Here is a 26,409-nt window from a genome sequence, read left to right on the forward strand (position 1 = left end):
CGGGTAATCATTAGAGGTGTTTTTCTTCTGATAATCATGTAAAGTTTTTAGGCCATTGAGGGAAAAGGAGCACCTCTCAGTTCAGATCTTGAAGAAGTTGGTGCTGCTTGTCCCACGCACAAAAAAATCTACAATTCCAAAATTGATCAAATTGGCTTGATGCTTGGGTACCATACTGCTTTACCGCCCATGTTTGTTTCATTCTGCGTCCCACCCTCCAAGCCCTGATTTCCAACCCATTACTTTGTATCCGTGCTTTAAGGTCAACAGACACCTACAGATTTGCGGTTCACGAGGATCTGATACAAATGAATTTGTGCAGTCTTAGGACACTGAGTCTGTAGTAACTCACTGCAGCAGCTGTAGGAAGCTAGCGCTAAGGGTGCCTCCTAGACAGAGCGGTGGAGATGAGGGTGTTCATATATCAGCACTTGGAATGTTGTAGCACACAGGAGAAGCTATATAATTGTCAGCCTCTATTAGGGTGGATAACCCAAATCGGTAATGCTGAATTCACAAGGCAGACTGCTGGGGTGGCACTGTGCCAAGAGATATAATGACGTTTGTGGGCACGCCATCTCTTGATGTTATGCATTTCAACACCACCCGGTTCCATTCGTCGGTGTTTTCACTACACAAGCACTATGATGTATCCTGATGGGTGTTTATTTCCTATATCAGGAGATGGAGATTTGTTCCTAATTCCAGTCAATTATCAAATAACAGCAGACTAATCATGCAGAATCCCATCCTCTGAGCATGAAACACTGCCTGCGGAAACGCTAGGAATGCTCAGACGCCAGGAGGCATCTATGAAGTTCACATACACAACAAGAAACACCGTTGTTCAAACAAATAAACCGAAAAGTCATAGACCTGGAAAACAGACCGGTGGTTACTACAGGGAAGCGGGTCAGGGGATGGGAGAAATAGGGGAAGCAGATAAAGACGGACAAATGTACAGTTATAAAATAAATAAGCAAAGGGATGGAAAGTATGGCATGGGGAATATCATAGTATTGTAAAAATAGCTTTGCATGGTGACAGATACAACCGCACATCGTGGAGAGCCTTTCACAATGTATCAAAAAGTGGAATCATTAGGTTGCACCCCTGAAACCCATGCAGTATTGTACGTCAACCGTATTTCATTAAAAAAAGTAATATGATAATCTTAGACAACAAGAAGCGAAGGAAGTATCAAAGTATGACAGCCACCGTCATACCCAACATGCATATCATTCCATGTCATGCACAGCACCCAAAAGAGAATGAGGAAAACACTCAGTTTTCTTGAACGGCAAATGCAAATCGCAGGGACACTGGCCAAAGTTCATGGTCAAGTCATGAGCGAAAGAACATGCAGGAGGAGGTGCTTATTGCTCACTTGCAGGGCTTTTCTTCCCTCTTAAGGATGTTCCTTTATGACTCCCGTCACCTTTTGATGCCAAAAGACAGCGACTATCCTTTCAGAGCATTTAGGATGTGACTCACGAGTCAGCACCCTGTCACTACGATGCCTTTGAGTTTTGAGTAATCTCCCTCATTTTGTCTTTGAAACACGGCTGGATAGCTTCAGGAAATCAGTTCCAGTCAGAAAGGCTTTAAAACAAGAAACCGGTAAAAGAATAAAAGTGCATTTCCACACAAGAGAGCATTAAACTGCATTTTCCTTTATCAGACTACACAAAACTACAAGTTCAAAGGTTCAGGTGCAATGAGGGACGGGTCCAATCATTTTCTGATTATAAACAGAAAGCAACAGCTGAACTGTTATAACAAAATCTATGCCTCTCCTGAAATAAAAAAAGGGGATCAGAGCTGCTGTGCCCTGTCAGGAAGTCGATCTCCCCATGACCTTCACAAGGTATAAACTGCTGACAGCATTTTTTTTTTTTTAATGTTCACTTTCATTTTCTTGATGTTATTCTGAAAGCCGAATTTCTTAGGATCTTCCCTGAAGCAGAGTCATATCTATCAGCACAAGGTTATCAGTACCTTTCCACCACCCTGGCCCACATTTCTCTTTAAGTAAAGCTAAGATAACTCATTTGGCCGAGAAAACAATAACTGAGCTAGAAGGGACCGATATTTTGCTTCTCTCTTTCTAAGCGACAGCAAAGATAAATAGCTGTCTGTGATCAGCTTGGGAGTTATTCTCTGTTCTTGGTGTATCAAGGGCTCCCTTGAACATTAGGATGGGTTTCTGTAGAACAAGGGCCATTCAGTTAAGTGGGAACCTGTCCCTTCTTTGACAACTGTGTGTGGACGTTAGTCAATTTTATCAGAGGACATAGACCCCTCCAGCATTTAATGACTTGGGTAGTACTTCATGATAACAGGTCTCAGCACACAGATTCATGTCTTTGAAAATTATAGGAATAAATATTCGGGTAAGAGGTTGAAGGAAAAGTAGTGAGATGGTGTCTAAACACAGCCTTCATCACTGCTATTTATTGTAATATTAATTCAGTAAATAATTTTATTTCAGTGGTGCCCAAACGTAGATTTATTCTCATGAAGCACAGACAGAAATGGAATATGTCAGCAGTGAAATATACCATAACCCCATCATCCAATCAATAAAGTCAGTAAAAACAGGCTTTGCTCTTCAGGAAAGTGCTGCATTTAAGAGGGGAAAAAAATAACATTTTTGGTTACGACATGCATCTCCAAGTCATCCGACAGTTGCCAGCTTGGACCTTCCCTTCCCCACGTGGGCTGGTGAAGACATGTCTTTGGGATGCCTATCTTTATTCCTGTGTCTTCAGCCATGCAAACTGCTATGCATCCCTTCCAGATGTCCCACCTGGTGGCGCGCATGTCAGATGGCACAGCGGATGCAGTGGTCAATATCCCCCACACTCCAGGATCTTTGAGTTGGGTGGAGAAGCCCGACACTTAAGCAAGCGGGGCAGGGGGATGGTGATGACCCAGGTGCCCATTCAAAGGGTCGTAATGAGACAGGGATCGTGGATGTAGTCAGAGTAGGGTGAGGGCCTCTGGAGGGTGCAGCGCGGGATATTTGCAGTCAGAGCAATGTAACTACATGCAAGGAACCGCCCCCTGCTAAAACTCTATGTTAAACATTGAGCTCTAGAACCATTCTTCAGTGACATCAGTTAATGTTCCCCAGATAAAGAGTAGCATATGTTTTATTATGCTAATCATTTATAATCATGTGTAAGGTTCTCTTTAGCATGCTAAAAGGCCCAGGCCTCTGTGCTGTCTTTCCTCCTTCAGATCTGATGAAGTGATTTTGCAAACTGGGCAACTAATTTAGCAAGTAAGCCCAGGCATAAACAACACAGTAAAAGGCAGGAAGGATTCCACCTTAAAGATAAGATTGCATTTTAATACCCAAGAAGTTAAGACGTTAGAAATACTTAGCTTACTCTTTAGCAAACAATACCTCAGCCCACCTTGGGGGCTGAGCAGGTGGCCTTGTTTCATATGCCCTCAAACCAAGATGCTGGTATCTCAGGGAGAAATCATCAGAGGAAGTTAATTCTAAGTATTCAGAGACCACTTAACAAGTCCACACCTCTAAGTTTTTTTCATGTTCTCAAAAAATCCTCAGCTGCCTATAAAACCCCCGAGACAACCCACCACTACGGACTCTCTTGTCCCCTCCTGGCGTGAGCCGGGAGCTCTATTCTCTCACTGTATCTCTAAATAAAAGCGTGTCCCTCGCTCTCCTACCTTGAGTGTTTGTGAAGCTCATTCTTCGGCTTCGTGAACAAGAACCCCGGCATCAGTAAGAGCAGAAGAGGAGGCGGCTCCCCTCAAATGATGATGGGGGACATGATGATGTAAGACGGAACAGGAATAAAGAAGGAAAGGACGAGGGGAGCGTTGGTTAAGAGGACCACCCCAGGGAGGAAATGGAGAAACAAGACGCAGGGCGGCAATCCATGGGAGGGGACGACTGTACAGTCATGAGAATGACAGCTGAGAGGCATCCGTGGGCGCTCACCACACCAGGGATATACCAAGGGTGGTCGGCTGGGGAATGACACCCCTCTAAAGTCATCACCTTCTGAGCCCCCAGGGACCCTGGGAATGTGGCACCTTCCATGGCCAAGGAGTTTGCATGGACTTTGCAGATGTGACTAAATTAAGGATCTTGACTTGGACACGAACCTTGGTTATGTGCGTGAGCCACGTGGCATTACCAAGTCCTTTCAAGAAGGCTAGGGTTTCAAATCAGAGAAGGAGATGTGACGACTTTCAGCCCCGGGGCCCTTCACGAATTGATTTCTGCACAAGGATTTGCTCCAAATGTCTAAAAAATACAACTTAGCGCATCTCATCAAAATAAATGAGCTGAGATTTTTAATTAACTAATGATTATAAAAGGCGAAGCACAAATTCTAACCATAAATGAGACCCAAAGTTACGAAATTTAAAATCTGGAGCTGACGTAGTTGCCGTGTTAAAGTTTGCTTTCATTGTGAATGTGCAGCTTTTGAACGGCAAGAAATTAATGAGGACGCATATCTTGGACACACACAGCTCTTCATTCATCTGATACCATTTGTTTATTACCTTGCCAGACTTTAACCTTCTTCCCAGAACAGCCTTATGTGAACAAGCCAATCAATTACCATTAAAAGGACAAGGGAAAGACTAAATCTCTCAGAGGAATGCTTCAATTTTCTAAGTAATTGAGAAGAAAACATAGCAGCTAAAACAGTAGTCCTTTTAGAAGACTTAATCACAGATAAGTCAATGATAAATACTTTCTATGCTTCTGTGTATATGTAGAGACCAGAACAAATACTTGGGGGAAAAAAAACCCTCAAGAACTCGCACTCCATTGCTACCAAGTTCCTATTTACTTACAGGAAAATGCCAGAAGGCATTGCATTCACTTTCTTCTCCATATAGATTCACAAAATCCAAGGAAAAAAGATAATATGCATTCATCCCTGGATGAAAATAAAATGTTTAGTTCACTGAGTGTTAATACTGTGACTTATGAGAAATATGTATTTGGTCTCCGTCCCCCTTTCTGGCACAGAGGTCCTAAAATCCTTGGAATTTCCTGCTTTGAGAGCCACAAACGTGTCTTTCGTTATGTGAATGAGGTGGCTTTTAAATCCCCTAAGGATGGGGGGCTGGTTGCCAGGGGAACCAAACACATCAGAAGGTGGAACTCCTAGTCCAACTGCCAGTCTGCCAGGGAGGAGAGAAGGGCTGGAGACTGAGTTCAATCTCCGATGGTCAATGGTTTATTTACTCAGTCACACCTATGTAATGAAGCCTCTACAAAAACCCGGGCAGAGGGCTTCAGAGGGCTTCCAGGTTGGTGACCAGGCGGAGAGGCGGGGAGAGTGGCCCCACGCCCTTTCCCCATGCCTGGCCCCCTGCGTCTCTTCCATCTTCTGTTCCTGAGTGACATCCTTTCGTAATAAACCAGTGATCTATCAAATAAAATATCTCCCTGAGTTCTGTGAGTCACCCTAGCAAATTAATTGCACCCAGGAACGGGGTCGTTGGCACCTCCTATCTGCAGCTGGTGGGTCCCAAGACAGATGACAGCCTGGACTTGCCACTGGCATCTCAAGTGGGGAGCAGAGGTCTTGTAGCTCGGAGCCCAGCCTTGTGGGATGTACAGGTGGGTCACGTCACACCTGAGCTGGTGTCCAGCAATGACTCATTCACGTGGACACATCACATACGTGTACCTGATTGGCCGTCAGAACCCCTTTACTGAAACAGAGCAAACATGGGTGAAAATAACTTTATATTCTGCACGTAATGTTGGAGAATCACAAGAGGGCTTTCTTTCTGCGTAATGGAAAACAGCCTCACCCACTCGGAGACTGGCTTCAGGCACAAAAAGGTAGTTTCCAGTGTCGGACAAAACTGTCATCTCACAGGCTCGTTGTCGGCTGAAGGGGCAGGAAGGGGTGACAGGACTAGTCCGGCATCACTCACCTGCCTGGGCTGCTGAGTCAGCCGCAGACCTTACGGCTCTTGGTTCCAGAGCGGGCTCGTCCTGCTCCCTATTGACTTCTGATCGAGCATGTTGACCCACCCTTACCGAGCATGGCCCGAGAAACTCCGACATGCCATGCACTGTGATAGGTACAGAGAACAGTGACACGACTCTGCTTTAATATCCAACGGCGTACAAGGAAGGACATTGCAAAGTCCGGCGGACCAGCCATTTCCACGCGGCTTATGATACACTGTCAACGTGCATCATAATCAGACACTACGTTACATTCTGCGTCGCTGAACCCCACGTCACCCCCGTGTCACCCTGACATAAACAGCCAGGGACACAATGGGGAGCTATGTCTCAGCAGTCCGTGCGGCAAGGGGAAGGGATGTGAGTGGGGCATATGAAAGAAATGTTCTTAGGCTAAAAAGCCTTCTTTATCGACCACGGAAATACATTTTGGTCATATGTATGACCACAGCACGCCAAGTGTGACATGTAACAACCTAGCAGAGGAAATCGGAACACTCCATTCCCTCTGGATATTAATTACCCAGTTCAAGGACTCGTGCCTACAAATACCTCCCTCCCAGAGTCTCAGATACACCACCCAGAATTAACACACTCCCTGGTGTTCGCTGGATAACATGCACTGCATTAAAAGTTTAGTGAAGCTGAATAACCACCACAATATTTGCCCATGCTTGGTCAAGCATTTAATTCTTCCCAATCATGAAACCACTGGGCAGAGGCATGGTGCAACCAGTCGAGAGTGTTCCCCAGGGTCCATCTGCCTAATGAGGAGCCCAACGGAAATCATCATCTATCATTGAGAGACCTAGAGGTGACCCCTGCTCATTGGTGTGTGTCAGCTGCCATCACATCTGTTTTCTTATTGGCCACCCATTCATTCTCTCCATGGTGCATGTATTGCACATGCTGCAGCAGTCAGGCTGTTTGTTCCCACTACCATGGATGCATGCATCCCAGATTCCAGGTTACAAACACCCACTCCTACGAGAGTGTGAGGATGCATCCACAGAACTCCTAAGAGGAAAGCATGTATGTGGCATAATGCGCACCAATTTGCTATGGATTGGCAAACACATGCATTGCATAGGGTCAAATAAATATTTGTGCCTTTGCAAGCCATGTGGTCTCTATTGTTCAATTCTGCCACTGGAGTGTCAAAAAGTAAAATGCACAAAAATCTAAATGCAAGGGTGTGGGCTTGTTCCAGTAAAACTTTATAAAAACAGGTGACTGGCACACAGCCCACAGTCGACTCACATTATGCCAGCACGGGCACCCCATGGTCATGGACCCAAAGGTTATTTACTTCTGTCCTCCAGAGAGCAAACCCAATTAGTCTATGCATAGACAACTTGCAAATAAGGTAAGACAATCTATTCAAGTGGATACCGCCTTTTTTCCATTCCAAAATACATGCTTTTGGCAGAAAAGAAGGGTTGAAGTAGGGGAAAAAAGAGAATTCCAGTATAGTATTGATACAAGGGAAACATTAAAGGTTTGAGAAGTAGTTAAAAGAAAAAGGGTCAGAAAGGATCAATTATAAATGATTTATATTTATCTTATTTTATGATTATATTTATATTATATATAATATAGACTCCATGCATTTATTACTTAGTTATTATGTTTATGTATGTTTTAATGATCATACTTAAATCTATATCCAAACTGCAGTTCCACGTTGCTCTAACTACCCTGTCCCTCTAAATCACAAAATGCTTAGTAAAAGATTCACGTGGATAATGTACTCAGAACTGATTATGAACAATGTCAACATTCAAATTTGCTAGCCCCTTGTGCAACCATGATCCTCAAGATCTTCAAGGTACTAATAAATTCAGGTCCACTTAACACTGACTTCCTAATTCCTGGTTCATCTCTCCCGATCCTCTTTTAAAATTACAGTTTCAGGGGTGACACAAAAGGGGTTTTCCTTGGCCATCAGATTTGAACCGAACAAAGCCATCTTTGGAATACAAATAAAGGACTTGCTTGGTGAAGCCTCAGTTCACCAAGACCGTCCCAGGCTACGATGAACACGCACTGCGAAGAATGTCCCTTAAGGAGGGTTGCAAAACGAGAAGGTGCTCAGTCAGCCTTGCATGGAGCATGCGACTCACGTGGCATAGGTTAAAACGGTCATGCATCAAACAGGCTGAATGGACGATTTGCACTTTCTAGGCAGCTGCTTTTCTTCACTAATAATTACAGATTCTTCATAGTGAACGGGAACCAAGAAACACCTCTCCAGTCTTTAAACATTATCAGAAGCCTCATCATCATGAACTAGGTCCTTAACAGCAAAGTGAGAAATCACCATAGTTGACATGAGCTCTCCATGCAGCCAAGCCGTTCTTGGGATACAGTATAGGAAGATGTGACTTAATCTCATCACCCATCAAGGGCTACCCCAGGCTGTCGCTCCAAAGCACCCCCCCCTCTTGCAGAAGCAGTTAGACAGATTCCGGCTGAAATGTGCTGACAACATCCCGGGGTTTCAGATGTAAACTGAGCCCCAGGGTATGCGGTAAGACATACAAGGTGTTTCTAGATCCCAAGGTTTCATTTCCTTCCCCTGACGGCGCACTTACATATCAAGCATCCTTTGGGTTTCATAATGGGACCTGTGATGATTGATGAGCAGTGTGTCCAGCTCCCAGCCCGATGCCAGAGCTATGCCTGCCGCCTCTCCCTAGAACTAGGACAGCCTGATTATATTAAACTAGGCATTTCTTGCAGTACGGTTCCTGGAATAATCACAACCCCAGCTGTCTGGGGCTGCTGTTTCAAGGGCTGTTTGTGCAAAAAGAAAGAGGAATACGTGCAAGACTTCACGCCTTGGTTATATTATTAATGCTCCTCCAGGTTAACGAACGAAAATGAAGCTGAAAGAACAGAAAAGCAGAAACACCAAAAAAACGGCTGCAGAATTTAAAGGACAAAGGGATTTGTCTAAGAGGTTGTTATTGAAGATTCAGCAGTGTGTGCTAATGAGACACACGTGTGCATGTTCAGTCCTTTAGATAAGACAGTGAATTCTGTACGAGATAAAACAGAGCCAGCCCTCCATCGATCGTTTTGTCATCTATGATCACCTTCCAAATGTCCATATGAAAAAAGGGAATGGTATCAATCTTTCTTTGATAATGATAAATTATCTTTGAAAAAAAATGAAACCTAGCATTTTTTTTTTTTTTATGGCACATGATGTGGAGAAGAGTTTGGAAATCAAGTGGATTGGAACAAGAAGGTAAAGTGAAGGGCACAAGCTTGAGAAGCTTCTAGAACTCAGGAAAGCTACAGATATTTGTTACAGACAGAGTAAAGATACAGAAATGTTATGGTCAGCTGTAAAAAAGATGCTCAAAAGCCATTTGTGGTCTAGATTTTGAACACTGCTTGGAATCTATGACACTCAAATTGGTAAGAAAATTGGTAAATAACCAGTATTTAGGAAATTTAGTTATAAATACTGCCTCAGCAGGCCTTGAATCCATGAACAGCTGATCCATGAAAAGATATAACTGTTTACCTGAAACACATTAAAACATGTCCTTTCTGAGATTTAAGCGTGGGAGAGAGGAGAGGTCCAGATTCAGAACTGCTGAAATACCTTTATTCACATATGTTCACAACTGTACTTTTATTCTACCCCTTTTCCCTCCTTCCGGCTGTTCTCTTCCTAGTTTCTACACAGGGTAAAGGATCCTGGGGCATCAGTGGGCCGTTGTCCTTCACTACAAGCACACACCCAACATTTGGGAACCCACTCTGCAGGGGCTGAGGCCACTCAACACCCCAGTAGTTTGAGATACTTACTCCAGAACAGAGTGAGGTGTCCGGTAACTAATGGCGCTGAGGGTAAATATCAGAGGGACTCACACAAGGTGAGCCAGACAGCTGATACTCTCAGTCTGTTATGTCTAATTTATAACATATACTCTGCACGGCAGCTGTTTGGAGGAACAAGTAATTACAAAATCCTTAAATTTGCAACACATGCCACCCCATGCACTCCCCTTGAGCCTGCAATCGCTGCTTTACACTTATGTCAAATCGATTTTCAAAAAAATGCAGTATTTTTCCCCACCCGAGTCATCTGAAAGTCGTTATAGATTTTATTGAGCCAGGCTGCACATATGCATCTACACATATGTCAGCAGAGGTTAGTAATTATCTCTGATCCTTACCATTACATGGTCCTTCTAAGAAGATGCCTCTAACAATGCCTCCATGGAAATCTTGATTTATTTTCCATCTCAGCACATTTGTCCCTATTAAAAAAAAAAAAAAGGGGGAGAGAAACATATTGCTTCACCCAAGAAAAGACATGGTACTATCATTGCTTCATTGAACTGATGTCACGGTCCTTATAAGCTTTCTGTTGGGTAGTTAAGAACTAGAGAGTAGCAGCATAAAGGAATCTTAAAAGGGTCCTTCATAAGTCAAGTAACCAAGTGTGAGAGGACATCTGCCAGGCATGGCTGAAAGTGGACTCCATATCCATCCATTTTGGTCCACACACAGTTGGAGAATTCAGCCCAAGTGGACACAGTCTGCAGGGTAGACCAAGGCACCAGTGTGGGCGCTGTTAAATTTTCATAGATGATCACAAGCAATTTAGTGCATGTCAATGTTCGACCTGGCTTACTTAAATGAAGAACTTTAAATCCTTGCAAAACTGAATTTGTGAGAACAGCCAATCCGTGTTTCAGAAATCATTTGCAAGAACTAATCCTCAGCCTACAGAGATTTTGTTTTTCCCTACAGCCATGAGTTCAAATGAACAGGAAATAAAGGTATAAACACCCAATAGATAAGGTCTTTGGGTCTCCTGGGTAATGAGCCAGCATTTTATTAAACTGTAGGAAGGTAGACTTATGTTTTCAATTGCTTGTAACAACTAGCCCCTTTTGTTATGAATACATATTTCACAAACATTGTAGACGGAAACCTGTCTGTGGAAGTGAATTTATAGGTCCCATCATTCATCACTGTGAGGTGTCTCTAGCCACGCACGGTGCTTATTTTCACACTGTGTTGCAGTTAGAAAACCTGAGATTCAGATGTGAAGGCACCCAGCTCATAAGCTGTGAGGCAGACGGTCTCACCCAAGTCTGTCTTGACTTCAAAGACACGTTTCACCATATTGAACAGGTATAATCATAATGTATCATATGATCATAATATAATCATATAATCATAATAGTTATATTACCTCACATATATGTGGTGGGTCAGCATTTAACATACTGAATGCTCAACACTTTATTTTCTCAGCAAAGCATAAATGGTACGTAGGAGTGGGATTGCCATGAGTTGAGAAAAGCTACATCAGAGTGATATTAGCTAACTAGCCCCAGACTGCAGGGCTGTGATGCGAGGTGGGGGGCTGGGACTCAATCCAGGGGTTTGGGGTCCATTGACCCCAATACACTGTGTGAGTGACCATGAACGCCACACCTTCCCACACCCTCGGTCCCCACTCTACACCTGAAATGTTCTTCATCAGTGGAAGAGAGGTAACTTGTTATCAATGCGTGACAGCATCTTAGCGCATGAGTGATGCATAAGTAACGACTGCACATTAGCTCTTTTAACATTGTATTAATATTACAGCTTTGAAATCAGTCCCATTTCTACTTGACTGGATCAGAGGCTCTGTCTTGGCTCACACCTACAAGCAAGTATTAAATTCAGTTACAAAGTTGATGATATATGTGTGTTTCAGAAAAGACGTACAAAATTTAGCATGCCTGATGTCTGACGGACCATAATTTTTTTTCTTGAAACAGGGTAAAGGAGAACGTCTTTTCATTGTGATTTTAGGTTTGAGTTCTTGTTTGTATCTCGGCTTGGTTGATTTGCTTGAAATGTTTTTTGTTGTTTTTTTTTTTTTAGGCACACAAGCAAAACAAAATGATTCATGATTTTGGTGTGTATTTCCTTCATTTTAAAAACTGGTTATTCCTAAAATGTGACAGAACAAAATAGTCTGTCTAAAGGCTAAATGCTTTCTAAACAGTAGTAATTTCTTAGAGGATAACTGTTCATGTGTGAACGCACAACATAACATTCTTCCAGACTGTTTCTGTTTTGTTTTTATAGAAGAAACTTTTACAAAGTTCAGAAGGTCTGAGAAAGGCCCCTGGTCCTCCACCACATCCACGTGTCGATCCGCCTTTGGTGCTAATGTTGATACCAAGACAGAATGCGGATCACCAACACCCTCTGTTCAAAGATTCCCTTTCCATTTTTGTCATTTTTTTTCTGCTACATGATTCGCGGTGGCCCATGATGGAATAAGCCTTTCGTTCCGTGCATGCGACTCAATTATAAGACACAGCTAAAAGGATGTGTTAAAGGTTCAAGAATAAATTCTCTCAATTAAAACATTTCTTGATTCCAGTGTTAAATTTGAACTGGATGACCTATTATACAAGGCCTGGAGGCACACAGACGTCATTACAGGTAGCAGATTGCTTTGACATGACGATGAAATTATATTTTATAATCTAAGTTTTCACATACAAATTAAACCCTCGCGCATGTATCATGTGCAAAGGTGTGCTCTATCTTGGCTCACACCTACAAGCAAGTATGAAATTCACCGTTGCTTGCAGGTGTTCCTTAACAGGCACTGATTTGTATATAAAAGAACCTTTTAGAACGTATAATAACCGCGATGATGGATGTTTAAACTGTCAAGGTGGATGACAGAGAAAAGGTGCCCCAAGCTCGTATTTATTAACTCATTGATATATTAGCACACGTTCCCATAAAGTCATTAAACCATTTTAACAGAATCTTAGATCCAGAGAATCCAGTAGTGAAAGCACACTGACCTTTTGAAGAATATCAGATGCAGGGGCTGAGAATGATATATTCCACACTAGGACAATGTCTCAAGGGAACCTCTCCACATAATTTCATCTTTATAACAGAAGGTTTGGGGGTCCATAGAGACTTTCACAGCCATTCCAATTTGCCCTGGGTAGTAGGTCCAAAGGCTACCTGGAACAGTTAGGTAATAAGGATATAAGTGCTTTCATAAAAGAAGGAAATGATGCCGCTCTGACTTGTCTATATGGTACTACTCTGATTTTCTTCCTATGTAATTTCCAATAAATACTGCCTAGAAACTCCAAGTCACTTCATTTCACAGGGGTTGTTGTTGAGCACAGACCATGAGTGAGTTTTGAGGACGGAAAGGGAAATGTCACGATGGACGAGGCACAGCCCTGCCTGCAGAGAGCCTGCGGTCTCGTGCAACAGGGCATCAGCAGAGCCAGGCCTTGGGAATAGTTGCACGAGCTCTTGTACCACAGTAAAGAGCACGGCGCTGAGAAGAGACAGCAGCTCTGAGAGTCTCAGCAGCCAGCATTCAGAGGACCACGGAGGAGGACGGAGAGAAGAGCGGAATTTCTCAGAGTAGAGGCTACAGAAAGCACGAGGTGAAAGCAACTGGCGGGCTCTCCCCCCAGACACCTGCACCAAGATCATAGCTAAGGCGTCCCCAGGGCTGGACAGCATTCCTCACTCATGTCTGCACCTAGACCAGCACAAATACATAGCAAAACAGGAAAATACCAACTTATTTTGAAAACCTAAATAGATTTCTGGGGTAATTAGAAAAATTTTTTTTAAACGGAAGTCCCTAGACTTATTACACACATAGTTTTCTCTTGAGTCATTGTGACCTGCTAAATTTCTAAAACAAAAATGGGAGGAAATTCAATCTGCGTAGATTTCTTGAGTAGATACAAAATAAGACTGATTCAGATAAGAAGAGAATTTATGTCTAGGTTTCGGGAGGTCATCCTGGATATTTCTAGATGTGTACGTAAGTGTTTGAATCAACATTAAGTGACCTTATTTATCTAACCTGAACCTCATCTCCCATCTCTCACACAGAGCAATCTTCCAGAGTGTAACCACTTTTGAAAAGATACACAATGAATAAAACATCTGCTTTTTTCTTGGATTTGCTCCCCAATTTATACAATGTTCAAATTGTTTCATTTTTAGCATTATGAAAGTCCAGGGGAAAAAAATGAAAAGACAGATTTCTCTTTCAAATTTAAAAAGAGGAACTGATAATGTATATACTCAGTTTTACACAATGCTATACCTCTTCCCAAAAATCACAAGGAATGCACTTCTTGCCCACATTGCTAATTGTGACCCAAATCTTTACAACAAAATTTAAATATACTGGAGATATCCATCCAGTGAACTGTGCAGAGTGGTGCACAGACTTTAAGCTTTAATGTTAAGACATTAAATGACGAAGCTTCAAAACCCTTAACATTCCTAAAATGTAACAGTATCAATTTTCTAGGCATGGAGTGGAATGGGAAATTAGATACAGCTTTTCTATGACAGCATCTTAAAAAAAAATACAGAAAAGAATTACAGGAACTCTGGGGACAAGAACACTGGCAAAGAAGATTTTAAAAGATAAACATGTAGAAATAAATCACGTCATATACTGCATGACCTATACATTTTCAGCAAATCAGGGCAGTTTTCTAAATACAAAGCGAACCATCAAAGACAACTCCCTCCTACAGCAGATGGACTAAATGCTCAAAGATCTCCTGTCATACACGCTCTGGCTTGGCGACGTGTCTCAGGAAACAGTGATGGTTTAGTTGTGAATACTTATCTGTATTATGCACCATGTAATTTTCTCATTCACTCAGTGAGTATCTATGGAATGTCGTACTAACCCCTCATTTCTTCAACAAGTAAATACACAGAGTGGCTCACCTGCGCTGCACGTGTAAGACACACATTTTAAGGGAAGGCAGAAAAACAGAGAAACACACATATACATAGACAAAAAATAAAAATGCTTTCCAATTTCGGTGAGCCCTGAGGCTCAGAGTGCACGACCGTGTTAAGCGGGGAGAGGGAAGCAGGGTGGTTGCTCCAGGCAGGGTCAGTGGCTTTGCACTGTCCTAATCAGGGTTAGTTGGGTCACAAAACCTAGGTGACTGGTAAACCAGGGGAGCAGTCATGACAGAATGCTGTGGGATGGAGCTGGGTGCTGGGCAGATGCTCACTGTGCAAAGCCACATAGGTCAGCAGGAAGAATGTGGGGTTTAATCTAATCATCATATAAAGCCATCCTTCATAAAACATGTTCCACTTCGAAGGAGGAACCCAAGCTCGCAGATAAATAATGTGAAGAGCCTGCCTTCAATGCTTACAATGTGCCTATAGTTTAAGTTAGCTTACATGCTTGATGAACTTATATATTTTTCAGACATCTCTGGAGGTAGGTACTGTCTTCATAACTCTTGCATGTGAGAAAATTGGACGACAAAAAAAATAAATCAACTGTGGAGATTCACAAAGTATCAAGTAGGCTGGCTCTTCCGGAAATTGCTGAGTACCGACAAGAAGCACTGATTACGCATGTCAGAGTTAGAGAAGGGAGTGAGGAGAAGAGAATCCCAGCCCTGTGTGCAGGATAAGGTATGCATATGTGTGAAATAATACAAGAAACATGTACTGGCCTGTGCCTCTAGCTCCTGGTACACAGCTCCTAAATTCCTTGTAAGTTCCTAAATGATAAGAGCATTCGTAGCATCTTTTCTTCCAGTACCTGGTCTTTGACCCTGGTTGCTAATACACAGCTCTTTAATAAATCCCTTGGAACTTCCTGAGTGATAGGAGGGTAATTGTTCCAATGAGGTGACTCTGGGTGGGCTCCTGCGTGGCGGCTGGTCAGCAGAAAGGCAAGGCCATGATCAGAAGCCTGGACCTTGGAGCCCCAACCCCTATCCTCTGCAAACAGCAGATGCGGCTGGAGATTAAGCTAATTATGGGTCTTGCCTACATGGTGAAGCCTCCATAAAATCCCACAAGCACAGAGTTCAGGGAGCTCCCAGGTTGGTGAACACATCTTTGTGCCAGACGGGTGGTGCCCTCCAACTACACGGGCACAGAAGCTCCTTCCTAGGGCTCCTACCCTCCCAGACCTCACTCTTTGTATCCCTTCATCTGGCTGTTCATGGGTATCCTTGATCATATCTTTAATTATAAAATAAAGCAGAAAACATTAAGTAAACATTTCCTTGAGTTTTGAGAGCTATTCCAGCAGATGATTAAATCTAAGGAGAGGTCGTGGGATCCTCTGATAGGTGGCCAAGTCGGAGGGAAGTTGTGTGTGTTACTTGCAATTTGTACCTGAGGTTTGGGGGAGGGCAGAATTGTGAGACTGTGTCCTTAAGCTGTGGGGTTGGGCACTACCTCCAGTTAAGTGTTAGATTGAAGTGAGTTATAGGGCACGCAGCTGGAATGGCTTCGGGGGTTGGGGGGTACCCACATATCTGGTGATAGGATGTATTGCTGACTGTGTCAGTAAAGGAGAAACACCGGAAGGTGGGGGCCTGAAGGCAGAAGATGCCAGTCATGGGAGAACCGAATGCATAGAATGGAGCAAATGTGGCAAGACAAAGGATGGGCCAGTTTTGCACAGGCTGAATTTGAGTCTGGGGCACAGCACCCAGGCAGAGGTGTCCAAAAGGCAACTGTAAGGGACAGGATGGAGCTTGAGAGAGAAGTCCAAGCAGAAAATAAAGACACGTGGGTGTCCTGAGCATAGAGTTAGGCTCTGTGGAGGGCTCAGCTTGTCCACGGAAGGGGTTCAGGGCACTGCCGGTCAAGAAACCAGAAGAACACGAGAGTAAATAAAGATGTGTTCTTCATGAAGAGTCCCTTCCTTCTCTTAAGGAACCATGCATTAGGACATGAACAGGCTTCCGGAAAGATGACTAGAAGGGTTCAGAAGGTCTTGATAACGGATACGTCAGAACAGATTCAGAGAGAAAAACACGATAAACGAGAGAACATGGAGGGTTGAAAAATACTCTTTTCAAGTCCTTCCATGACTTTGTAAGCCCCAGAGAGCAACACGTTCTGTGTCACGCTCTGATCTATACAGCATCTGATAATGGTGACCCCCCCAACCCAACTTCTGAAGACTCTCTGTTCCCTTAAACTCCCCCAAACCTAGCCCCACCTTGTGTTAGCTGTGTCATTGTTTTGTTTGCTATCCAACAGGTGCCAAGTATGCCATCTTTCCAGGGCATCTTTCGAGTTCCACGCCCTCTCTATCACGAGCTCTCAACTGGCTCCGTCAGCCCCGTGACCTCAATATCTATCTCCATGACTACCTGCCTCCATCTATTTGCCACCACAGAACTGACATTCCATAAATGATTGGGTTCTGCAGAAGCCCTACCAAGGCTCCCCCCTACAGCCTGTGGAATAATATGGATTGGCTGTACTGTGCGTCTTCACCCCCTAAAAAGCTACGATTTTAATTCAATCGGGCAGAATCACCCACAAGCACCAACGGCCCTCAACCGATCCACCCACTCAACAACGGCCACGTGCATGGCTTACTCATACTCCTGCGCCCTCCGATGAAATCCTGTCCACCTAAAGCACAGACCAGATGCCACCTCCTTTGCAAGAGCTTCCGTGATAACCTCACTTCCAACATGGCCTCAGCGGTCCTTACCGCCCTGTCCTCACACCCTCCTGCTGACCCCTTTCCAAATGGGCCAGGTTGGGGCTGTGTGGCCCATAGCACACAGCAAAACTGAGGCAGCACCTCCAAGATCAAGGTATACAAGACTATGGCTTTAGGGTAGCTCTCCCCCTCTTTTCTCCTCACCCACTCTCTTGAAAGCCAGTTGCCGACACGGTGTGACTAGCCTGGGGAAGTGGTCTGTGCGACAAGAACTGAAGCCCCCCCATTAATGCACACATAAGGGCGATTCTCCAGGACCCGCATTATATTGCCACCCTGGTCTACAACTGGTCAACACCATGACACCCTGCACCAGAACTACCCTGCTAGCTGACTCTTGAGTTCCCAACCTCCAGAAAATGTATGAGATAGTGACTATTTGCAGTTTGAAGCTTTGTTGGGGGGGCAATTTTTTATGCAGTGAAAGACAAATAATGACCTATCTCAAGTGATGAGAGTGGAAAGTAAGATTCCATATTCCTGGGGTCTGTGTGATGACCCTCCTTGTGGACTGTTTGAAGTGCATACAGTGTGATGTCCTATTTAATTGGTCACTTTGTGACTCTCTACTGGGAAGCTTTTGCACTGGGATCAGGGGTTGCACCTTATCTGTGTTTTGTAGTATGTAGCGTGGCGACTTTCTGAAAATAAGATGTGAATACCTGGCTCACCAAATGACTGAGGAAGGCATGCATGCTTTCCCAGTCTCTGAAGACAGAACAGTGCCATGCAGCCTGGAATTCCGAGACCTTTGTTTGAGAGAAAATGTGCCCGTGGATCCCTGAAATGGGGAACCATCTGCTGCCTTCAAGTTCCTCTATAGTGTTTTGAATTATGAGCCAAGCATTTGGAGGCCACGGAGGAATAAGTAATGTCCAGCATATCAACTGGTGTTTATGGTGGCTGTTATTCATCTTTACATCCCTGACACTCCACAGCACATGGTAGATGCCTGATAAATATGCACAGGCTTGGACTGCCCGGGAATAAAAAAACATAAAGATAACATGTACATCAGTAGAGCGAGATTCAATGCCAGGAGAAAACCATGAAATGCAGAGGGAAAGTCACCTCCCAATGGGAAGGGCTGAAATAGGAGACGGAAGTAAAAAATTAAACAGGTTGTGTGTGGAAATAGAGCCTGAAAAGACGCGAATACAACGGTTCTCAGGGTGAGACCCTTAGAACAAGCTCACGTTGGGTCTGACTGGGGTCCCATCTTGGATGTGATGACACAGAAACTCTTACCAGCTGGAGACCAGCAATTCATATCCACTGGGTTCTTCAGCACCAGCTCTGAAACCCACACCTTTCAGTTTACCATTTCTGAACGGTTATTTCAACACCCTCCCGACTGGCAGGTCTCAATTCCTTAGGAAGACCTCCCAGGGACCCGATCTGAATGCAGCATCCCCTGTTACAGCTGCTCATGTCCTCAGCACCCCTGTATATAACTGACGGTGCCTCCCTTATCACAGGAATGATGCCACATGCATTCATGTCCTCACTGGAGCAGAGCCTTCATCAGTCACCAGACCCCATACTCCATGAGTGAGCCTGTGTCTCCTCCTTACCCACCCCTGTGGGCAGTCCAGGGCCTGCCAGGCAACGGACACTCATTGTTCCATCACTGAAACATGATGCAGTTTCCAAAGGTTCTGACATTCTCACCGGCTGGGAGATGAGAGACATCCCATTCAGCCACTTCAGGAAAGGCGAGAAATACCTCCTCAGGAAAACGATAGAAGGTGTAAATAACTGGACTTCTGTGCCACCTAGCCCCTATTAGCAGGGGCAAGGCAAGCAGGTGGGTACTTCTGCTTAATGGCATCCCATCCATGAGTTCGAAATTTGCAAAATACGCTGGAGAAAACCAGGATTGCGGTTCACAGTTCCCTAAGCGTGAGACCCAGCAGACTCAGAGGCAAAGGCGCAATATGATCAACCGTGCCCACCTGCCAAATTTAAATTTAGTGCAACTGAGATTTTTCTAACGTAAATGCTGCATGGTGCTTTTGCGATCCAGCCAGACTTTTGATGGTCTAGATGTCATTAGATATGTCAATACGTCTGAATTTGTCTTCAATCACACCATTTCTAGTTGCACAGCACCTCCTCCCAATTTGTATCCGGCATCTAACCGGGTCACAATGAAGTTTATTCAGAAAATACATGGAGCGTGTTGTATCACTAATCATGGTTTAAAATGAGCCGTATTCAAGTCAAGAGTCTTAATTACAATGATCATGGCTCTGGAATCATGCAGAATTAGAGCTGGAAAGGACCTGGAAATTGGTCCAACCCACTCAATTTACAGTTGAGGAGTGTGACACCCCACTGCTTCTCTTCAAAAGACTGTAATTTAAAAGGGGACCCCCACTCCCCACCCAGAACGTCTGGATGCTATGACACTTGGCAGAGGCAGCTCTCAAAATCTGGTGAAACAGAGGAGATGGTAGAAGATAAATGTACCCACCACCTGCCCCTCTAAGCCAGAATGTACGGGAGGAACAGGGGGAGACCGAGAACAGGCACCAGGCTGTTCCACCTTCAGCCTGCTGCACCCCACTGACTGCTGCCCTTCAGATCAGTCCTACACACAGCTATGGGTCTTGGTGTGTAAGATTCTTAGGGCCATAAGGGATGCTTGGAAAGAGCAATTCATTCCCTCATCATGGCTCTGGAGTCTAGGAGTTCTAAATCAAGGTGTCCATAGGGCCAGACTCCCTCTGAAGTCTCCAGAGCAGTCGTTCTTTGCCACTCTGGCTTCACGTGGCTGCTGGCAATGCTTGCCACTTCCCGGCACGTAGCTCCATGCTGCAGGCCCCGTGCCCACCGTCACAGTGCTGCCTTCTCCCCCATGCGTGTACACCTTCTGTCTTCCCACTACATGGGCTGTGTCTCCCTGTGGCGTTGCCTCCCCTTGAAAGGACAGCTGTCCACTGGGTCAGGGCCCACTTTACTGACCTCACTAAAAGACCTGTTCCCAAGTAAATCGCATTCTGTGGTGCTAGGGGTCAGGACTTCATTACATCTTTTAGGGGGACGCAAGTCAAGCCAATGCACTCAGTTTATTTGTAAAATGACATGGCTGGACTCACTGTGTTTCTCCCTTAGTGTCCACTGTTAAGTCTGCAGAAGAACACAATGAGAAAACTGCTCTCTCGCTCACACACACGCACTAATTTGGAATTTGAAATGGTGGAGGTAGAACACTGGGGGGCTAGGCAGCTGCGTTTGCTCTTGAGCACGTATTTTATCATCATACAAAAGCACCTTGCTCCCTGCAAACATTTGCATCCCGTTAAACAATGAGGCCAGTACAAGTACTATCTGCGGATTTCGCATTCAGGAACACACTCACCAGACGAGGGAGGGCAATGAGCGAAATGGTATGCGGGAGCATACATCAAATGCTGTTTGCAATAATTGTATGATACACTGACTTTTCCTTCTCTGTGACAGCACGCTGGAGCCCAGCTTCCCCGCCTCCTTCCTTGGGCAGCGAAAACTTATCTTAAGTCCGTCCCACTTGTTAGTTTGAATATTTATTTGAGCTGTGGCATCAAGCATTTTAAACCAATGCTTTAAAAATGTAGACCAGAAAAAGTCAAACATTTATATGTATGAACTATGAAATGAAGACAATGAGATGATATTCCTTGTAGCAAACATAAATACTTAAGAAATACGTAGAGGAAAAAAAAATTGCATACATTTCCACTGTTTGATTTACAGAATTGAACTCTTATTAATTGTTGCGCATTAATTAGACTTTTAGGAACTATGTATGGAGCTGATGTTAGCACGTCAAGAGAAGCCTAGCAATATATTGCTATTTTGTTATTACTTTATGAATAAAAACCACTGCTTTTGCCTAACCCTTTTATCATAAAAAATGTAAAAGGTGCCCATTTATTACAGATATCTGAACTGATAATACAAAATACCTTATTAGGAAGTCATGACAAATCTTTACATAGCACACTTTGGGGTTAGTTATATTAATTCCAAGTCTCTGAGGTTAATAATACAGCTCTTAAAAATACATTCTTTCCCACAGAAATCCATCTTGTATTACTTGTATTACTCACATACTATGAAGACTTTGTATTTTGTTGGAGAATCTAATTGCAATCAATCAGTGCAACACTTCGGAAATATAACACCATTTTCAATGAATCTTTAATTCCAGTGCGGCAGATTTCTAGGATTTGCGTTGATGTTACTAACTTCTAAATGACTGACAACCCTCAGCGGTTGGCGCACATCTGTAGAACTGTAAATCCTATTCTGTGCATCAAATGTTCAAATACGGTCTTCCCACTGACTGTGTTTCATTTGCAACGTGATTTTGCCCAATTTTAGATAAGCTAGCTGCATTTGCCTCGGCACTTTGTTCTGAAAGATACTTATCGAGGATTTTTCCGTTAGCCTTTCTCTTTTCATTTTCTCTAAAGCTCTCACTTACATAAATCGATTCCATCTTCCTTTCTGATAAAATGCATTATAATGACTATCTCCAAACATCAACCTAATTCTCATTACAACTGATAAAATCCATGAATATGATTCTCAAAAGGAGCTTCCAAAATGAACGGTTCCCATCTCTCACTGCGGTTTGCTCAATTTTCCTGGCCATGCCCAGCACACAAAAGGGGCTCAGAGAATCCCAAAGACAATGAAATTCCCTGTGTAAAAGCTGGCACAGGTACACATCATTTTATAAGAGAGATTCTTAAGTGCCACGAATCTTTTCCCCCAGGGGACAACTGGTAACATCTGGAGATGTTTTTGGGTATCACAGCTGGGGACAGATATATACTCCTGGCACCGAGAGGCTTGAGGCCAGAGATACTGCCAAGGGCAGTCACCTAAAACACAGTTTTCCACACCCAATATCGATAGTGCCAAGGTTAGTAACTCCTGCTTCGTAGGAGAGATGCATCTCTCAAAATATCTGAATAAATCAAGTCCCATTTTAAATATTATACAGCACTTTGTTTGCAAAACTGTCTAATGCATCTTTTTGTAATAGATTCCACTGATCTAATTAAAATTTAATATCGCTCATCTGTGTTACAGCATTTGGACTTACCAAGCATACACACAGAGACAAACATATAAATGTGTGGGACCTACCTTACTACTTACAGCAAGACTGTTCTTTTTAAAGGCTGATAAGTCACTTCTTTTATTTTGTTCTACAAGTTAAATATCTAATCTGTATCCTTTCTTTCCAATACTTGGCTGTTTACCCCAAGAGTCTACATTATGGTGCTGAAAGATGAAATAAATGTAGATACTGAGGGTAAAAGGTGGTTCCCAGGGGCTGAGGGGAGGGGAGGGGAAGATGTTGGGTCCAAACTTTAGTTAGTGGATGAATAGGTCCTGGGATGTAAGATACAACATTGCAATTATAAGTTAACAATTATACATTGCAAAACTGTTGAGACTAAATCTTAAATGTTCTCCCCACGATAGAAGAAATGGTAATTAGGCCATGTGATGGAGGTGTTAGCTAATGCGATGGTGTGATTACATCAGAATAAACAAGTGTTATCAGAGCATGTTGCACACTTTAGACTTATCCATTGTTCTATGCCAATTTTATCTCAGTAAAGTTGGGGGTGGGAGTGTGAAATAAACCAATAGTGATGAGAAGCCGTCTTCTGTAGCCACTTGTCTGTCCCTAAGCTGTCTTAAATGGGACTTATTTACAACGGTCAGCTCTATGGTAGGAATGTAAACTGGTCAGCCACCACGGAAAACAGAAAACAGCAAGGAGTTTCTCAGACATTAGGAAAGCAAAGTGCCATATGAGCCAGCAAGTGCACTTCTGGGAATATATGTAAAGAAAACAAAATCACTATCTCGAAGAGACATGCACCCCCATGTTCACTCCAGCATTACTCACAATAACCCAAATAGCCAACCCAATGGTCCATCAACAAATGAATAGGATAGAGAATATGGAATATTATTCAGCCATGAAAAAGGAGGAGCCTCTATCATTTGCAACAACGTAGATGGACCCTGCAGGCATTATGCTAAATGAGATAAGTCAGACAGAGAAGGACAAATGCTGTATGAACTTACAGGTAGAATCTAGTTATATAAAAAAAAATATGCCCAACTCATTGATAAAGAGGTCACATACGTGGTGACCAGGGAGTGGGGATCGGAGAAAGGTGGTCAAGAGTACAAGCTTCCAGTTATAAGATAAATACGTTGGGATGCGATGTGACTGTGGGGACTATAATGAAGACTGTATGATGCAGAGGGCAGTTCTGCAAGAGTAAATCCTAAGAGGGGGAAGAGTAAAATCCTCAACACAAGGAGGATATTTTCCCGTTTCTTTCTGTTGTTGCATCTATACAAGATGACAGATATCCATAAACCTACTGTGGTAATCCTGTCACCATGTGTGCAAATCAAACCATCACGCTGTACACCTTAAACTTACACAGGCATGCATGTTGATTTCTCAGTCAAACTGGGAAAAAGGTAAATGAAATAGGGCATACTTTCATTAGCATAAGGACAATGGCCAACTATTAATTCTATAGATTAGGTTGCTGTGCTTAATGGTCATCTTTCTAATTAGGATATACAGCATGGGCTTCAAACAAACTGACATCCTCGGGTGAAGGGTGAGCTGCTAGAGGGAGAAAACTGCAATTTTTTGCATGTGTTTCATGTTGGAATAAAGGCTACCTTCCAGCCCTCTCTCTCTGTGCGTCTCCTCAGTACTGTGAGTCGGTGGGGTACCAGAAAATGGGGTCCCATCAGCGGGGTGACATCCCCACACACACGAAGACACGTAAGCGGCTTTCCACCTGGGGAGAACCCCGACTTCAGTCCTGCAGGCTTGCTCCCTAAGGAGTAGGTCAGAGACTGGATATTATGGAGAACACTCCTGCTTCCGCTAAAAATAACTGGAGTACTACATTTTGCTGAATCTACAACCTACTTCCATACAGAATAAAAAGAAACAGCAGTTCTTTCAAAAAGAATTTGCATGAAAAGAAGTAGAAAGAGAGAGAGAAAAAAAAACCTAGGAGAAGAAATTGAAAAGGAAATTCAGCTGCTGCGATGCCTGCACTTTGTGGAGTGAGCAACTATTAAAAAGTTGTTTTTGACTTTTATGGTTTTGGACCGTGTTGATATTGGGGAACTGTTGATCATCGTAGGTGCGGTAAAGATACCACGGCCGTGTACAGAAAAGGTTCTTCCATTTTAGAGCAATAAATATGCTGAGGTATCTTCAGATGAATTTCATGGTGCCATGAGAAAAGCGTCTAGGGCTAAGGTTTAATATAAAGATTAGATGCATTCATAACTGTGGAAGCTGGGGGAGGCTTACATGAGTTCCCTACTCCACTTTCTTTCTTTTCTTTTTTTGCATGTGATTGAAATTGTCAGTAGAAAAATATTCCATGAGACCTCAAGTACATACAAAAGCTCTTTTGCAACAGATACCGAAAAAGTAGTATACAAAAATATGCAAAACAAGTCATGTCCCTACAATGAAGAATGTGGGATTTACATAGAGGGATTCAAATAGGAACACAACTGTGTAGATACCCTAAATGTCCATAAATAAAGATTACATCACACACTTCTGAAAGAATTGACTGTGACAAATAATGCTTATGAAGATCTGTCATAACCCTAAAGTGGCTTTGCTATAATAATATTGTGGGAAATGTAAAGTCCACAATGGCATAGCTATAGACATAAACATGCACATAAATAAAGCTATGGATATAGATAGAAATACAGATATGGATATAATTCAGCTACAGACAGGAATGATATGATACAGGTAGAGTTATAGATATGATACTGTTATGGCATAAAGAGTGATACAGTTATTGAAGTGATGGAGATGGAATATGCATGTAGATATATATTTATACATGCACATATACAGATAAAGATGTACAGGTAACTAGCATCTATATTAAAAACATTCAGAAAATTACACGTAGAAATTACATCAATTACTGAGTTTAACCACTGACTTACGGAATGAAGACTGATTTTTGTATATTTTTTCCAAAATCTTATATTTTCTATACTACCCCTCATTCATTCTGTATAAGGAAAACATGGTCCTTTTTTTTAAAGTTCCTTGAAGAGGCTTCAGTGTGCTTATATGACTTATTCATAAAATAAACCGAGTTGCCAGAATTGAAAAACAAATGCTTCTTAAGATACACTTAAGAGACGACCAGCTATGTGCATATTAAAATTTTATATCAAAATCCATGCTGTAATGTTAAGAGAATGAGATCACTTTTTAAACTATTGATCATTGTGAAAAGATGCACGCAACCCCAACACATGGGCATCCAAAAAATTTGGCTTCCTCCAAGGGGAGTCTGTGGTCATTAAAATGTTCCGTTGACTTTATACCTATTTATCAAAAAATACTAGGATGGGTTGTGGGGAGGAATGACACCCGCCCCCACCACCACCCTCAAGCTCTGGTATGGGCATCTGGCTTTCTGCATGGAAGGTTGCAAATTAGTGCGTGAAGCACCATGAAGGACACTGTGACCTTGGCCGGTCCACTGACGTCTCGTGCGGGAAGGTAGTAATTTTGGAAGCTGAACACCCCGAGCCGGCAGGGTGAGCAGAGCTGACTGAGCCAATCAAGACTCCTGAGGGTGACATCCAAGTCTCCCCTGCTGCCCCACCCCTTTCAAGCAGAGTCCTCCTCCCAGGTCCCACCCTGGACGGGACATTTCCTCAAGGGGCTCTTGGTGGTGGAGCCGACTCATCGACCAGCTATCCAAATACAAAGACCTTTGGGAGCCCAAACCATTGCAACAAAGTAACATAAGTAACACAATCAGGGGATCACGCAGCT

The 26,409-nt window shown here is 43.2% G+C and overlaps 1 protein-coding gene across 7 annotated transcripts in view; it reads right to left on the reverse strand.

The window, feature by feature from the left end:
* The window catches only part of NLGN4X (neuroligin 4 X-linked), a 245,029-nt gene that overhangs the window by 203,639 nt on the left and 14,981 nt on the right, over positions 1-26,409 (reverse strand). For 2 of the 7 annotated variants that reach the window (XM_073227304.1, XM_073227308.1), the window contains exons 2-3: positions 12,829-12,993; positions 10,174-10,257 (exon numbers count right to left, since the gene is read on the reverse strand). The exons of 3 other annotated variants lie outside the window; for them this stretch is intronic. The gene's annotated coding sequence lies outside the window, so the exon portion shown is untranslated. Of the gene's footprint in view, positions 1-10,173; positions 10,258-12,828; positions 12,998-26,409 lie in introns of all 7 variants that reach the window. 2 more of the 7 variants (XM_073227305.1, XM_037013493.2) reach the window with 2 other exon arrangements.

This window comes from Manis javanica, chromosome X, assembly GCF_040802235.1.
Source record: "Manis javanica isolate MJ-LG chromosome X, MJ_LKY, whole genome shotgun sequence".
Classification (NCBI taxonomy): Eukaryota; Metazoa; Chordata; class Mammalia; order Pholidota; family Manidae; genus Manis; species Manis javanica.